General features: G+C 37.9%; 1 pseudogene; it reads left to right on the top strand.

The window, feature by feature from the left end:
* The first annotated feature begins 1,342 nt into the window (after nt 1–1,342).
* LOC133910708 (disease resistance protein RPM1-like) overlaps nt 1,343–18,478 on the top strand; it is a 91,017-nt pseudogene continuing 73,881 nt past the window's right edge.

Raw genomic sequence — 18,478 nt, 5'->3', positions numbered from 1 at the left:
TGGTGTCCATTCTAATCCCTCCGATAGTCTGTCCTTGTAATCAAGAGGATCTATCATGAAAAGCACCTCATAGTGTGGCGACAACGTGAGATCGAATACAAGGTACACGTCACAGAAGCCGAAGATATCAAATTTGAGGCATCTAAAACAATCTTATCAATCCAAACATGTAGCCTTCGTTAACCCAAACAACGATAGTGTACTTAAGACAAAGCAAAATTCTGATAAAACAACTATATATTCTCTAGTTCACACAATAATAATACATTAAAAAACCAGTAGTGATCTCGCTAATAATTTTTAGAAAAAATGCAATGATGCAAAGTTATCTACATTTTTAGAAAAAAGTGTAATGATACAATGATCACCAGACTATCCGGCGAGTTGATCTTCATTCTTCAGTACTTGCAGTTGCCTCTGCAAGAAATGCTTCGGTGTTACCCAGTGCAGATCACCGAACTATCCGGTAAGGTCATCAGCCTTCTCTCCCTTTGTTAGAAATACTCCGGTGAGGCTATCAGCCTCTGGACCGAATGCTACGGTGAGTTCAACCCCTCTGCACTGGACCTTCTAGTGGGACAAATCTTTTTGGGACTTTTTCAATTCAATTAAACTTTGTCCCGGCTACGGTGTCTTCTTGATGTATTGCATCCATGAGACCTACTAATATATATTCTTGATAAACATGTTAGTTCCAATAACTATATTGTCATTAATCACTAAAATCACAATCATGACCTAATATGGCTATTTTCGCTACAACGCCCAAGGATGGAAACCAATCCCCATGACGGCTTGTATGGAAGCGCCGACCCAGAAGAAGGAAGAAGAAGCAAAGGCCGCGCCAGATTGAAGCTCAATTGAAGGAGTCACTCATGCCAATCTCGTCAGCCCTGATCCCTGCCCAAACTCAATTTGCACCCTGACCTATATATACCCCTCCACAACCCCCCTAGCATTCCAAAGCTCTCCGCCTCACTTCTCCTAATTTTCTCAAGCGAGAGCACCGCCTATGAGATCTGCCGCCGCCGAAGCACCTCACCGCCACCACGCTCCTATAAGCCAACCTGACATCCACATGTACTCCAAACGAGATAACGGATTGTAACTGGTGGTACTCCGCCGCTCATCGTTGACATCCGTGCCAATCCACACCCTCTCTGATGAGCCTCCACCTACCCAAGCCTCTACCGCAGTGCGTCACCGTCGCCAGGGCGCTAGGAGCAACCCGACGACGACATGTCCGTCAGGAAGACTCAACATAGCTCAGCGAAGCTCCTCCGCCACACGCCGTCGTGGTCCAAGCTCCGGAGCCCAACTTCGGCGAAGTCCCGAGCTCAAGATGGAGGATGCGGAGGCCGCAGAGGCCTTGTCATCATTGGGGGACTTGGATTTCTCGGCCTTTGACTCCTACCCCTTCCAGGTGGAAGCCTCATCTTCTCAAGCTCAAGGAGACTCCATCTTCTGCAGGAGGTCTTCGCATCGAGGGTATGCGTGATGTCACCCCATGCGCTGACCAGGCCATGGGGTTGGTGGCCCCGGAGAGTGGAGACAACCCTCCATGCCTCGCTGTACTTCAGGAGGGCACCGCCGCCTAGCTCATCTGTTAGGACTAGATTGATTGTAAGGCACATCGCCGAGTGCCATTTTTTGCACTTACTATATAGATAAGATTGTCCTTGATGCATTTTGATCCTATGTTTTTTAAATGATTTGTTTACAAATTTTCACGCTTATAGTTGTTAGTGGGAAACCTATGATATGCATTACCTTAGTTTCTCAAAATCTACCTTGTCGCCTCAGTTTTGGTGGGATCAAGGGTAGTATTGGTTAGCCATTCTTGGGAAAAACACTTGGTTTAATAACTTGATAATGGTTTTATACAACGAGTTAAAATTGTGTTTTTAGCAACATGGACTAGAGAATTGTCCAAGAGGTTGGGTTGGTTGCCAAGGGATGGTGGATGGTAGTCTTTCTCAATTCAATTAAGGATCGGTTCATGATACGATCGGATCAAGCTTTACAATACAACCATAAGCCTGGTATAGGATGGGTCTGAACAATTAATTAGTCCCTCCCAACATAGTGTAGATTAGGTGGTGAAATGAAGAATAGATGAGATTTCCTTAGAACCATAAGGCGCAAGAGGGGGCTTCTGTTATTGAGGATATTTGTGTTACGCGGTAGTGAAACCTCAGCGAGTAGACACTTATTGCGAGAAACTTTGTAAAGGCCTTGAAGTGATCAACACGGCGCACTTTGGGTTGGTGGGTCATTCATGGTTGCGAGAACTATGTTTGAGTGGTCAACTTCAGTTGAGGTGGTCAAGAATGTTAATTCTTGAGGTTATTTACTTTTAGAATTTACTATTGCTTTTATTAAATGTTTTATTTAAATTCTACCTTATGCAAATAGGCTCATGTAAGCCTTACTATTATGAAACCTTCATATCATATTTTACCGTAACTTGTAGAGTACGAGACGTACCCACACTTTCTATAGCCAAACTGCTGAATCGGGAAAGTTTTTGAAGATGACTCTAAGGATTGAGAAATCTAAGGTGGTGCTCTACATCCACTGCCTGTTGGAGATAGGATGAGAAGACTGCGCTAGCTGCGATGTTTATTTGCTTTTTGACCCTTGAAGGTCCTCTATGTAAGAATGACTTTTTACGTTAAGTTAATAATATTATGCTATGTTATCATTTATGAAGTCTTCTTATATTGAGATTGATTCCTATATCAATATACGGTAAATATATTGGTCTGTCCTTAGTCCGGCAAAAAGTGAAGGTATCAGCATCAAGTTTTGGCTCTCAGATGCAGCTACGTGGAAGAGTTGCCTTTGGAAATAACTATGCTAACTAATTTACGTCATTTACATGTGTGTGTATTCCATGATCTTCAAGAAAGGCCATTAAATTTCTTCAGTGCTACAAAAATTCCGGGCAATATTTGCCGTTTGAAGAATCTGCAAGCTTTACATACTGTTTCAGCCAATAAAGATTTGGCTAACAGCTGGGGAACTTGACACAGATGAGAAGCTTGACGATAATGAAAGTGCGGCAAAGCTACATTGCAGAGAGTTATCGAACTCCCTGAAAAAGATGCCTAACCTGAGCAGGCTGCATTTTTTCGCGTCTGATACTGATGAGATTCTTAACTTGAAAATGCTAAAGCCTTTACCAAATCCAAAGCTATTCTGGCTGGCAGGTAAGTTGGAGGGGGGCATGCTCCCACCGATATTCTATAAGTTTGAGAAATTAACACGGTTAAAAATTGACTGTTCTGGTCTGAAGAAGGATCCTAGCTATTAGCTCCTCTCACATGTTAAATCTAGTAGAGATGTGGCTCTTCGAGGTATACTAGAAAGGTCATCGATAACCCTTCATGAGTTATTTGATAAGGTTTGTACTTTAGAAAAGCATTAGGTACGCAAATAACAGTTGTATATTTGGATTGAGTAATGCAACATCAATTTTGGTATTGAGATTTAGATGTTAAATAACAGGGGGAACATGGTGCATAAGCTTATGAAACTGCAAATGGATACAGGGAGTAAAGCATCTTCAGACATTAGACTGCTTCGCCTTTGTACATATTATACAGAAGTTTACAAGATATTTAGAGTCTGAGATATATAATTAAACAAAGTAGGAATAGTAGTTAACATAACACTGCAGCGATGGATTTGCTGGATACAGTAGTATGCATCTCTTTGAGATATTTATACATCAGAAGGATTGCACTTGACAAAAGGGCATCGATGCCCAGTAGAGTCCAAATGGCCAATTATACATCAAAAGGTTAACTTGGTCTTGCAAAGTAGCGTTTTCTGATGCTTAAGAGGCTGTCATTTCTCTATTGTCACTGCCTGAATGTATGCATCAAAACAATGGAGTATAAATATTAAAGGCTTCCTAAAGACTTATGCGTGCATGTAAGTAAAAGGCTTATGGATTCGAGAAACAATGCAAATCTCAGCTTGAGTATAAAAGACTTATGTATTGAATGTATGCCTCAATTACCATGGTACAGTGCACGGCAGTAGGACAACGTTTGCTAACTGGAACTGGATAGCTGATCCTTTAAATGCTCAAAAGTTCATCCAAGTTGCTGAGGTTCTGGGAACAAAAATAAATGTCACAATTTATCATGCCATATAAAACCACTTAAACAAGCATCATTAATATCTTGTTATCATATCAGTGCCCGAAGAGCAGCTCATTTGACCATTGTAGAAGGTACCGGTATCGAGTTCATAGCAACCATCTCATCAGCTGGAGAATGTGCACTCAATAATTTGAAGGGTGATCCTTTGGAAGCAATCAATGTGGTGTGTAAGTATCCAAAAATCTTCCCTAATGATTTGTCAGGTATGCCACTAGACCGAGATTTTGAGTTTATCATTGAGCTTATACCGCAAACAACCCCGATATCTAAACGGCCATATAGGATGCCTGCAAATGAACTAGCGGAACTTAAGAAACAAATCCAAGAGTTAGAGGATAAGGGTTTTGTGCTCCTGAGTTCATCATCATGGGGAGCCTCAGTTCTCTTAGTCGAGAAGAAATATGGTAGCCAAAGAATGTGTGTGGATTATAGAGCTCTCAATGAAGTGACCATCAAGAACAAGTACCTGCTATCCGGGATTGAAGATCTATTTGATCAGTTAAAATGAGCATGTGTCTTTTCTAAGATCGATCTTCGTTTAGGTTATCACCAAATGAAGATCTGAGAATTGGATATACCCAACATAGCTTTCAGTACCCGATATGGTCTTTATGAGTTCACGGTTATGTCCTTCGGGTTAACCAATGCTCTGGCTTACTTTATGTATCTCATGAACAAAGTGTTTATGGAGTACTTGGATAAGTTCGTGGTAGTTTTCATTGATGATATCCTTATATTCTCGAAGGACGAACAAGAACATGAAGAACACCTAAGGCTCGTGCTACAGAAGCTTAGAGATAACTAGTTATATGCCAAGTTCAGTAAATATGAGTTTTGGTTGAAGCAAGTCTCTTTCCTTGGCCATGTCATCTCAACAGGTGGAGTAGCTGTAGATCCAAGCAAAGTTAGAGATGTTTTGAATTGGAATCCACCTTAGTCTATCTTAGAGATCTAGAGTTTTCTTTGATTGGCAGGGTACTATCGCCGATTCATAGAAGATTTTTCCAAGATAGCCAAGCCACTCACGGAATTGTTACAAAAGGACAAGAAGTTTTAATGGTTTGAAGCTTATCAAGCTAGTTTTGAAGAGTTGAAGAATAGATTGACTACAACCCCAATGCTCATTCTACCGGATGTTCGTAAGAATTTTGATATCTATTGTGATACTTCTTGACAAGGTCTTGGATATGTTTTTATGCAAGAAGGAAATGTCGTGGCTTATGCGTCAAGGCAATTGAGGAATCATGAGAAGAACTATCTAACTCATGATTTAGAGCTAGCCGCAGTCATTCATGCTTTGAAGATTTGGAGACATTATCTTGTTGGCAATCCGTGTGAAATCTATACAGATCACAAGAGCCTGAAATACATCTTCACTCAGTCAGACCTAAATCTAAGGCAATGCAGATGGTTGGAATTGATCAAGGACTACGACGTAGAAATCCACTACCATCCTGGCAAAGCCAACGTAGTCACAGATGCTTTGAGCGAAAGGTGTATTGCAACGCTATCATGGTACAAGAATCTGAACCAGCTCTGTACGAGGAATCCCAGCAACTCAACTTTGGATTTGTCATGGATAAAGGACCTATGGTCATGGAAATCGAGCCTATGTTAAACGAAGATATCCGTAAAGGACAACTAGAAGATGAGAAAATCAAAGAGATCAAATAGAATATAAAGGAAGGCAAAACCCCTGGATTTTCCAAAGATGATCAAGGTATCATATGGTTTGGAAAGCACATTTGCGTACCGGATCAAAAAATCTTAAGGATGTAATTCTGTAGGAGGCCCACGAGTCAACCTACTCCATCCATCCAGGCAGTACCAATATGTACCAAGATTTGAAAGCATGCTACTGGTGGTATGGCATGAAGCGTGATGTCGCAGAATATGTAGCTCTATGTGACACCTGTCAAAGAGTAAAGGTAGAACATCAGAGACCTACTGGATTGCTTCAACACTTGAAGGTTCCCGAATAGAAATGGGAAGAAATTGGAATAGATTTCATCATTGGGTTACCCCGCACCCAGTCTGGCTATGATTTGGGTTGTAGTAGATCGTTTGACAAAGGCTGCTCACTTCATCCCAGTTAAGACCACGTACACAAGTGCATGACTAGCATAATTGTATATGACACGGATCGTTTGTCTTCATGGCGTACCCAAGAAGATTATGTCAGATCGAGGCACTCAATTCACTTCATGATTTTGGCATAAGCTTCATGAGTCCATGGACACTAAGTTAAACTTTAGCTCAGGTTATCATCCTCAAACCGATGGCCAGACAGAAAGGACAAATCAAATCATAGAAGATATGTTGAGGACATGTGCTCTAAAATATAAATGCAATTGGGACAAGAGTCTTCCATATGCAGAATTCTCTTATAATAACAACTATCAAGCCAGTCTCAAGATATCTCTATTTGCAGCCCTATATGGTAGAAAGTGTAGAACTTCGTTATATTGGAATGAAACTGGAGAAAATCAAGTGTTTGGGCCAGAAGTATTGCAGAATGTAGAAAAGCAAGTCCAAATGATTTGAGAGAATTTAAGAATTGCACAGTCAAGGCATAAGAGTTACGTCGATAACCAACGTAGAGAATTAACTTTTGAAATCGGAGATCTCGTGTATCTCAAAGTCTCACCTATCAGAGGACTTCGAAGATTCAAAGTCAAGGGAAAACTAGCACCCAGATATATTGGACCGTTTAGGGTGTTGGATAGAAGAGGAGAAGTGACATATCAACTGGAGTTACCACCCCAACTCTCCGATGTACATGATGTCTTCCATATCTCTCAATTGAAGAAATGCTTACGAGTTCCCGAAGAACAGATACCAATGACTTGGATGTTCAAGAAGATCTCACATACTCAAAGCATCCGATCAAGATTCTTGAAACAACCGAGAGGGTTACTAGAAGGAAAGTGATTCACATATGCAAAGTACAGTGGAATCACCATTCTAAAGATGAAGCTACTTTGGAAAGAGAAGAAGATCTAAAGGCAAAATTTCCCCGGCTGTTTGGAGATCATTCTGAATCTCGAGGATGAGATTCATCTTAAGGTGGGTAGGTTTGTCACGCTCGTTTTCCCTCCTCCCTCTGATCTCTCTCTGCCTTATGGGTCCCGCTGGTCATCTCCTTCCTCCCCCCACCGAATCCTTCCCTTCCATGTATAGGGCAGCCACCCACCCGATTCAATTCCCGTCGATTCCGTTCGAGTAAAGGAGGGAGGCCATGTTTCCTCTAGTAACTGTCGCTGCAATGAAGAAGGCCATCACACCGGGATCAATTCACCAAGAAATAGTGCAAGAGAAAAGGAAACGAAGCCAAATTCCTCGCCGCTATCAACAATCCCTGATGACCAGTTCAATCCCGCCTCCTTCCTCTATAAAATCCAAATCCCATCCTTGGGTGAGCCTCCTTGCACCGCACCACACCCAAACCCCCAAGTTCCCTCGGTTTTCCCCTCACTCGTGAGCTGTCATGCCGCCACCAAAGCTTCGCCCAGCCACCTCAATGTCTTCGAGCCGCTCTAAGCTTCCCCGATGCCGTTTGAGTGCGTGCCTGTGTTCGTCAATCATATCTCGTCGTCCTTGACCGAACGCCATTGAGCTTCATCACCGCCAGCGATCTTCCATCATCGCCAAATCTCCTCCATTGAAGGCTATCGTCGTCGAGCCTCCTCCAGCTTCCCCGATGTCCCGTGACCCTTCATGCGAGTTCGACGTCATCTTCTAGTCACGCTCCGCCATTCACCATTGAGTTTTGAGCCGTGCAACGCCAATCCGAATGTCTCCAATCGTCCTCCGTCACCCCGAGTCGCCGCCGTTGACTCTCGGCTGCCGGAGCCAAGGTAGCTTCCTCCCTCTCCGTCCGATCATGTCTGTAGGGCTAGGATTATAAGTTTTGTGTACCGGTTCGTTTATGCAATCTCGGTCGTCCGATTAGAGATCTAGGGTCTGAATTCAATTATGTATAATTCTAGTCAGCGCAGCCACGTCAACCGACCACATGTGTGTTTTATTCAATGTGGCGAGTCCAAACAGGAACTTAGAGCCTAGTTAGCATGCCTAGTCAGCCATTGATGTCAATATTGCGCAATAATCTGGATTTTCTTTAGAAAAATAATTCTCAACAATCTGAATATTTTGAAAAATAGGTTTTCTTTATTAGAAAAATTCCAAAAAATAGAAAATGCTTTATATAAATGTTTTTAATAGGTTTTAAATTCTATTTTATTTCTAAAAAATAGTTTTAAGGTTAGAATATTTTTTTATTTTGGAAAATGTTTTAGAAAATATATATTAATTCTGATAATGTTTAATAAATGCTTTTGGTCATATAGAATTAGTTTTATTTCTAGAAAAATGTAAATAAATTCTATAAATTTGTTTTAATTAGTTTTGTGCTATAGAATAATTCTAGAAAATTTTTAATAAATGTTTTAGGCCTTTTAAAAATTAGGTTTAGTTCTAGAATTTTTTTTTTGTCGTTTCTAGCTGTTTAAAATTCATTTACCCATAGTTTTCGCTTCATTGCTCCTATTTGGGTGATTCTTGTGCCCAAATCTTCCTAAAATTGTGCTCTAGATTGTTCTAGTGTTTGTTTTATGTGTTTACTTTGTTTAGTGTTCGTTCTTAGTGTTGCTTGTTTGATTGCTTGTAGAGGATTTTGTCCCAGAGACGTTCAAGAACATCCATGATCATGACTTCGGGGATTTCGAGCAACTCAATGGAGAAGGGAAGTGTCCTTGAAAATTTTGCGTCTATTTTTATAAAGTTTTGTTTTACAAATTGCATGCTTATCAAACATGAAATCCCATTGTTAGGGTTTACTAGTTTTTCATAACCTTCGTTGTAGTCGTAGTCTGGTTGCCATGTTCTGGGTAGAAAATGCTTAGTTGTGCTTACTCATGGGTAGTATAGGAAAAATGGGTTTTGGTTAATAATGCTGAACTTTGGTAAAATGCTTAGACTTGGAAAGTATGGTTTGAGCAAGTTGACATGTTGGTTGGCATGTGGATGTATTCTAGGCAAAAATGTTGGATTTATCGGATATCAATTATCTCCCAATGTTGGATGCTGATGACCTTGCCCATAACATATTAAGGACCGGCTGGTTCATGGAGCGGCCACCCAAGAAAACAGTACAACCACAAGTTTGGTATGGGACGGGCCTAGCCAAGTAATTTGCTATCCTCTCAGCATTGTGAAGGTCATTTGGTGGTAGGGGAATGGAATGGTGTACTTCCTGAAACCATAAGACATTTGGTTGATGTTAATGAGTTGCTAAGATATGTTTATGTTAGTGTGTTGGTTTTGCTTGGAGTTTGCGTGGTGTTACATAAACTGATCTTGAGTCAAGTTAGGAAGGACTTGTGCTCATACTCGATTGTTGTTTGATTCATGTGCAGGTGTTGCTCGAAGGCGAACGTGGTTGATGATGGATGGACGAACTAAGTTCAGGGAGAAACTGAGGTTCGATGACTAGGTTTAGGAGGAACTGAGGTCATGGTGATCGAGGATGTCATGCGGGGTGTTTGAGCTGAGAAAACAATGCATATGGAGACAAGGCTTCGTGATGGACGCAGGAGGCGATCTGATCATGAGAGGACATGTAGACTAATTCATGTTCAAGTCGGAGTAGGCACGAGGGATTCATGTGGTGGTTGGACTTGAGACAAGAGTTAGTGTCGGAGACGGATTCTGAGTTGGTTACGTATATGCATGTATGCATGGGAGATGTGCATGCATGATTACGTAAGAGTTCTTGGCTAATTAGTTTAATGAGCAAAAGTTGTTTGTCCTTTTGTGATTAGAGGAGGATAGAGACCAGATTGAACACGACATGGAGTTGTAGTTAGATTCGGTCATGTTTGTGCGTGTAGCTACCCTATAAATAGAGAGGTCTGTTGTATTAGGTAGGTAAGCGCAGAACAAGGCAACAGAACACAGCAGAGAGATAGAGAAACTCGAGAGAAAGCTGTTTTGGAATTTCATGGAAGTCATTGTTTGATGCTTTGAAGAGGCATCTTGTAAACTCATATATGCGATGAAAATCAAGTTTTTTCGTAGGTTGATGAGTTGCTGATTTGAAATTTTCTCTCTGTTCTATATTCTGCATGATCAGTTTTGGTTTTCAATTAATTTTATGTTTCTATGAAGTTTCATCTTGGTTTAATACATCCAAAACCTTGCTAGAATATCTAGTGTTTAATATGAGAAAATTTCTAGTGGATTTGGTTTGACCTCGAGTAGCTTTTTGTCAACTCGACTAAGTTTTGATCTACTCGATTCTGGTTGATACACTCTGCTTCGACCAGGAATAATTCTTGATCCACATATCTGATTTACTCGATTCTTGTTGGGTTAGTTTCTATTTGAATCTAGTTTCTGCTGACCAAAATTGAGAGTAATCCAACCAGCAGATCTTTCTCTACATCATTTTTACTAGAGCTTGTGCAATCTGTTTTGAGTGGAATACCGAGTTTAAATCGAGTTTTGATTTGGGTGAGTTAATCTTTAAATTTGGTTTCCGCAATCATTCACCCCCCTCTTATTGGGTATTCTACGCATATTCGATCCTACAGACTTCTCACATGATTAGTCGGGTGATTTTCGGGTTGGTTTTGGGTTGGATTTGGTAAATCACAGTGGTGAGAACTGTGATTCAAGTTAGCTTTGTTTAGAGGTGGTTAGAACCTCGGTTGGGGAGTAAGGTGGTCAGAACCTGGGCTTAGGTCTTAAAGAATCATTCACATAGAAAATAGATTGCTTTTATAACTATTTTACTACTAAAATAGTATTTATGCAAACGAACCCCTGAGTTAAGCCTATCTGGACTTTTGGCCCTCATGTCATACTTTTCCACACTTGCTGAGTATTACATATAATCATGCTTGCTCTCTCCCATAATCTTGTTGCTGCTCAGAAGACGAAGATTGCGAGGACTTCCGAGAAGATGGAACTGAGTTCTAGGCATACGACTTCTCGATCGATTGTCTGTGGAGTTGGGTGCCATGCTAAGTTCATTTCCATTGATTTGTAATAATCTTTTAGACCCTTGGGTCATTGATGTAATAAAGTAACTTTGTAATAATGGTCCTTTATATTGTTTCATTAGTGTTCCAACAAAGATAATAATGATTGGTTGTCTTTGTCAAATTTGATGTATGAGATCTTCGTTAAATTTTGTTGCTCTTGATCCTTAAAGTGATATCTCTATTGTTGTTCCATTGTAAGGTAGATTAATCTGTTATTAGTTCTGAAGCAACGACCTTATTGATCTTTGGTTGAAGAATAAACAGGTAAGTATGCAGGAGACATTACAGAAAAGTAAGAATATAATAGTGCTAATTTCGAATATTATTATGAAATATGTAGATGGCTTGTGTTGGTTAAAGTACATTTGCATTGTTTATCTATAGTTACAGAATTGTCTAATATATTCAAAATTTGAAAAAAAAGATATTTATGTGGGTTTTAACTAAGAAAGTATTTCTGGATTCATATATTATGCTCAAGTTCTGGGCTTCAATAAATATTGAAAATACATGGCATCAACATTGGGGCATAGTGCAGATGTGGTACCTTGCGTTATAAAATTTATTACCACAAAATCTGCCCACATGATTGTTAGTATGGTGCAGCGTCCAAAGATAGGTAACAAATGGTAAAGAACTGAAGGATGGCAGGAGACATTATTGAAGGGCATGGGGTGGTATAAATTCAGGATGTAGGTAGAATAGAGAGATGAATAAATGACATGCATGATTATTTAAGACCTAAAGTTAAGATTGTTACCTTAAATCTTGTAAGATAATGATTCGTTTCACCTGCTACCTTTCATTGGTGAGATGGATGATTGCAGTGTTAAATACAACAATTACTTGGAAAATTACATCTTTAATAAATTAAAAGGTTTTTAAAAATGTCAATAGGTGATTTTTTATGTTGTTAATATATAAGATATAAAGTACAGACACAATACCTAGAATTTTCTCAGTTTGTTTGTGTATTGTTGCAATGCTAAAAGAGGCGTTAGTATATAAACATATCTTGGAAATGATGGTGGTTATGCAGCTACCTAGGTTATAATAGTTTTCCTATTCAATCTTATCATTTATGAAGATTGAACAACTTTAAATGCAGTTTTAACTCTTTCCACTAAGAATTTCTTAATAATAACAATTTCCCCTTCTTCAAGAGGGTCTTTCAGTTCTACGATCGCATCTGATGGTACTATAGCATACATTGAATTATTCTGCAAGATTAAAATTTAATAATTTTAGAAGAACTATTAGTACAAACATTTTACATAGTAGAAGTACTATAGTTAGTACGTTACCTTCTCATCAATGATTATTAGGTCAGGTGTTTGACTGGACCTTCATCCTTTGGTCCTCGGAACTCCCACATTCTTGAAACTCTTACATATATAATCCAGTTGTAGGATTTAGAATTTAGATCAGATAGCATATTGTATCTCATCTGACTTTGATAGTTAGTCATTTACCAATAACAAATAGAGGAAACATAGAAATATTTATTGAAGATATGCTTGGACATTGCAACCAATCTAAAAAATTGCTAAGCCACTGAAGATAATATTGATACTTACACATAAATTCTAAGTTTTCTTTGGGAAAAAATGATCTACTAAAGTTTAATACATCAGTAGGTAATGCTATTAGTCATGTAGAGATTTTTTTATGTAGCAACATATGTTGGTAATTGTAGTCTACTATTCGGAAGCCATATATTTGTTGAAGGAAGATGATTGCTTGTAGTGCAACTTGTTCACAAGGTGGTAGTTGACATTGTTGGGTATTAACCCATACGAAAACTGGTCTTTCTATTGGGGAAGGTATATCCATCTCAAGCCCAGCAAGTAAACATCCGTCTTCACTGATTTCGGATATAAATGATGCATATTTTATTTTGCAATTGGTAATTACTTTTTTAAGTAATTCCACAAATGAGGTACGGATGGTAGACATTCTATATAATGATTAAAAAAACACAATGCACCCCATATTAGATAAATTAGTAAGTTATCAATGTAGGCTAAAATATTGTATTAAAACGTACAATTTAAGGATAGGTTGTGTTACATACCTTTGTTACAATTGAGGATATATTGTTGTAAGTACTATTGTGGAAGTGCAGACAAATTGGGTAGATGTTGAGTAAAATATGATATTTATTTTCGTATAAAATATTATGGATTCAGAAGTGCATAGGGTAGATTTTAAACTCTAATGTATTTATAAAGAAATAGGCTACTATAGGAGTAAGACAAAAAAATAGCTTTTGTATATAGTATCACTTTTTTAGTATTTTTGTTAGGATTTATACATAGTTAAAAACTTCTTTGTATACAATATTCCGTGTTTTATTTCTACATGTTCCATTCTCATTTTTCAATAAGTATTTTTAAATCATTTTTTGAGGTCACTTGGCTTACTGCAACATATAGTTGTCCATGTGTAAAGACTGGTTTCTTCAAATACACACCTACATTTGATAATGTTTGTCCTTGACTTTTGTTAATTGTCATTGCATACCACACTTTAATAGGGAATTGGCGATAGTTTAGTATAAATGGCCATTTATAACCTCTTGTTGTCAAATTTATTCATGGTATGTAAACTTTTGTTCCAATATTTGAACCAGTAATAATCGTAGCTCCAATTACATTATCTCCAAGCTTATTGACAATTAACCTTGTTCCATTGCATAGGCCTATACTCTAATTTAAATTACATGGTTACATAATTGGGACTCCAATTTTAAGAACCGATTTGTGTTGAGAAAAATTAATTGTGTTTAGCATTAGAAATGCTATTTGCACTTAAATATTTTTTTCTTCAGTAGGTATAAGAGTTAACACGTAAGAACTTATATCATCAACTATTTCATTAGTTGGAGTTAAAATAGCTATTTACTTTAGGTAATAAGCATTTTTCATATTTGCTATTGAAATCAGGATAAGCAACACTAGCTAAAGCTGGTATCTTAGGATCCTCAGTATGTATAAGGAGATTTGAAGGTATAGATATCCATGTTGGTTCTATATCATCACTATATTTTTTGGCTGGTAGTGATCCTTGGCTCAGAACTAGTATCCATTTACTAAAGTTGTAGAGATCAATATAATGATTGTTGTTTGTTTTATTTCTTTTTAATCTCATATTTTCTGTTCGTTTGGATACATGCACATGTTTCCATAAGCTGAATTTGATGATAGAAGCGTTTATTATCTATGATTTTGTTCCTTTTTCAACTATTCATAGAATATGTCTTACGTCACCTCCTAATACAATTAATTTTCCCCCAAATGGCATCTCTTTTGCGTTTGGGTTTGATTGATTAAGTATGTCTCTTAGTGATCTATCTAGTGCTTTGAAATATTATTTGTTAGTCATTAGCGCTTCATTCCATATTATAAGGGACATCTATTTTAGTAGTTTAGCAAGCATTGTTCCCTGTTTTATATCACATAATGATGTTTCATCTATATCTAGAGATATCTTAAATCTGGAGTGTGTTGTTCTTCCGTTTGAATACTATTTTTGCAGTATCAGGACCCTTGTTCACATACTTGTATAAGTATTTTAATATCTTGTTATTGTTAAAATATTCAACGTTTATACAGGCTTGGTATTTTTTTTTTATTAAATATAGGTTATGTGGTACTACCCATGTATTATCAAGATTATGCTCATTTCTTCGTATATATATATATATATATATATATATATATATATATATATATATATATATATATATATATATATATATATATATATATATATGTCTTCTGTATACGGTGAACCCATTATCATCGAATGTTGTTTCATTCTTAAATTGTTTGGGATAATGTTTAGAACACTTTCCTTTTTTCGTACATGGGTAAGATATGATTTTGTTACCACAGGGCTCCTGCATCATATGTTCTGCATTTAATACGCATCCAAGTAGATCTAATTTAGGATTGGGAATTTCAGTGATATAAGCTTGTCTATTATTTCACTCTTAATTTCAATATTTGATTTGTTTATCCATACTAATATATGTACATGAGGCAAACCTCTTTTTTGAACTCTATTGAGTATAGAAATGTGTCTATAGGTCTAAATATTATACTTGAATGTATATCATTTAATAACTCTTCTAGTTTCAGATGGAATACATGTACTATTATATTAGCTCTATCAGTTGGTTGTTACCCAGGTTCTAAGCTTTCTAATATCTCAAGTCATTTAGGGTTACATGTGGAAGTAATGAATAAATCTGGCGGTCCGTAGACACGGCATATAGCTATACCATCATGGTAATTTTGTATCATATATTGTCTACAACATGTGTGGCTTGATGGTAATATTACTCTATTGCCTATGTCATTACCATGTACAAAACCTTTTTCTATAGCATCAACTATACCTTGTAGGTACTCAACTCTTAGTTTGTCCTGATTCTTGCTTATAAACTGTAGTCTATCTTTGCCTATACAAGCACGTGTATCGACTATTATTTGTTTTTATAATAATCCGTAGTATAGGTATGGATTATGCTGGTTGTTTATATAGTGCATGTGATATCTATAGTAATCTTGCATTGTTACCTTGTTTCGTTTTTTATCTTTTGTCCTCCTGTATTGCTATTTTAGTAACACATACCAAGGTTGTAACCTTTTTCTCCATATAGAAACAACAGGGGATATTGTAATGCTATAAATGCTGGGTGTAATATGGAAATTTATTGTAGTCCTTCACTTCTACTCTACGATGATATATCTTTTATAATTTTCTGTAAAAAAACCCCTATTATGATTAATTCTAACTCATTGTTGTTACGTGTTTGATATTGTCCTAAATCGTCTCTCTTGCATCCTATTATTCGAATGGTCACATCTATACCATCATGTTATTGTAGTATATCTCTTGCGTGTCTAAATTGTTTAACTAACGGATCGTATTCGTCTAACATTTTTATAAGTCCTTTTATAATGTCACGATCCAATCTGTAGCCTCATGATCTTCTTTTTGGATAGCTCGAATTCTATTGTTTATCTCATTTTCAGTATCATATACATAGAGTTGTGCAAATTGCGGTACAATATTTTTTATCTGGCAATAATGAGCCTATACGATGGTGTATTATCCATTTATACAAAATACATATGGTCCATTGCATTCGTTTATTTTCTTGTCTATGTTAGCGCCCATGGATGTAAAAGCAAATAAACTATTGTATTGTTTGATTTTTTGCAAAAAATTGTAGCGGCTGTCGCCATTGTAATTAATTAAGTCTGTAAGAAATTTGGAGGCTCTTTAAATGCTGGAATACGTATTTTACCTCCTTTGCAACAAAGATTGTAATCGATATTTGTCCTTGTTGATTTAGACTTGTGTTTAACTCTCTCTTCTTGCCAAAATACAGCATCACAGTATTGGTATCTGTTTTTTGGAGGAATGTAATATGATCGATTTGTATAGCTATTTTTTAAATGCTAGATAATCAATTGAGAATTGGACCATACCTTCATGAATGTTTATATGTGACAGTTTTTTCTTTAATATTTATTTTTCATCGTTTTTTTTGATTTTTTCTTTGGTTATATCATTTTCTGTACATACATTGTTAAGTTCTAAAGTTGAGCTCCCTCTTTTGGTCATTTTTTAATTATTCCCTTTTAATATATTAATTAACTGTACGAATGCAGTACATTATCCCAGGAAGGAAAGGAAATACTGGTACCATAGTCAAGCATGAAATATAAATAATTATTGTTGGAACAAACTTTTTTTCATGTTGTATGAGAAGAAAAGTAACTTAAATTAACATTTATTATAGATAGTACCACTATTTTTACAAACTAACATCCTTAATTACCTTGTGAATAAAATATCTTACTATATACATAGTGGTAGTGTTTTGTACCTTTGTTGTAGAATAATTTTTTTATGATTTAGCTGAGGTTGCTCCTTCGGATTTCCCTTTTTAGTTTATACCTTTGCAATAAAAAGATATCATAGAGGTAAATTAAGAATGTGGACATTAAACAGTATTTATTTTACCGATCACTTCCACTTCCATCATATATGTGTCCTATCCACTGTATCTTTTATTGTGTTAATATGCAAAGTAAGTGCATTAGTTTAGTTAGTTATATGCTTATGTTTATACATGCATGTACAACACTAAATATGTTTGATAAACTCATGCATCTTGATGCAAAGGGTTTTTTTTTTCGCGGCGGAGTATTCGACGATGGCTTTTACCCGTGGGAGGGGGGAGCTACTGACACATTTCAGCTGTATAAAACTGATGATAAGTAAAATCGGACTCTACCAGTTCTACGGAACTTAGTTATATTTAGAATTGAGTTGTCTAATGAAATTTATGAGGTGTGTCTCAAATACATATCCACTTAGAGCTATGTGCTGTATGTGCCCAACTTATTTAGATTTAGTATTCGCCATTGTTTCAGTTGTCCAGGTACAAAAATATAGCTTTAGACTGCATATGGATGCTTCTCCTACACTATATATTTCTATGTTGCACTGTTCTATCTGATGGAAGCCCTCTTGCTTTTGTTTGCCTCGGATGCTTCTCCTACACTGTATTTTCTATGTTGCACTGTTCTATCTAATTCAAAGCCTCTTGCGTTTGTTTGCTTCTTTTTAGTTGTTGCTCCTTTTCTTTGCAAAAAAAAGAAGAAGATGCGACTTTGACCAACACCTAGAACTTTAAGGAACGGGGGTGGGGGGTTGCTCACCGGTGCACGCTTGCTTTGCGGCGACGTGGAAGGCGTCGAGGTCAAGATGGGAGTGAACGGTGGCAGCCTCTAAGCCGTATAGCGGGAGGAGCATGCGCACGATATCCTCCCTCCTGGCCTCCGTTGCGACGTATAGCACTATCTTCCTGACGTTCGTCTACACCGTGGTGAGCCCGTCCGAGGTGCCCCATGCCTCGACATCTGTCTGTCAGGAGGGTGTAGACGACGCCTATGTTGGCGGAGTAGACGGCCACGTAGAGTGCAACCATCGCCACAACGTCGTCCACCTCCATGGCCGTCGTCCCGTGGGGAGGCCGGGGGATCCAGCTCCATTACCCCGTCCCGCGCGACAGGGGAAGCTACGGTTCCGCAAGGTCGCCCCGTAGGTGGACCTGTTGCCTTGGGGCTGCCACAACGCCGATGATAGATATACGACGTGTCCAGCCGAAGCATCCCGTAGTAGCAGTCACGGCTGTCGCCGCCATCGCGCCAAGGTCACTATGCCATCGTGTCTCTCCGC

This window comes from Phragmites australis, chromosome 3 (assembly GCF_958298935.1).
Source record: "Phragmites australis chromosome 3, lpPhrAust1.1, whole genome shotgun sequence".
Classification (NCBI taxonomy): domain Eukaryota; kingdom Viridiplantae; phylum Streptophyta; class Magnoliopsida; order Poales; family Poaceae; genus Phragmites; species Phragmites australis.
The sequence above is the reverse complement of the archived record's forward strand: the minus strand, read 5'-3'. Positions and strand labels throughout refer to the sequence as shown.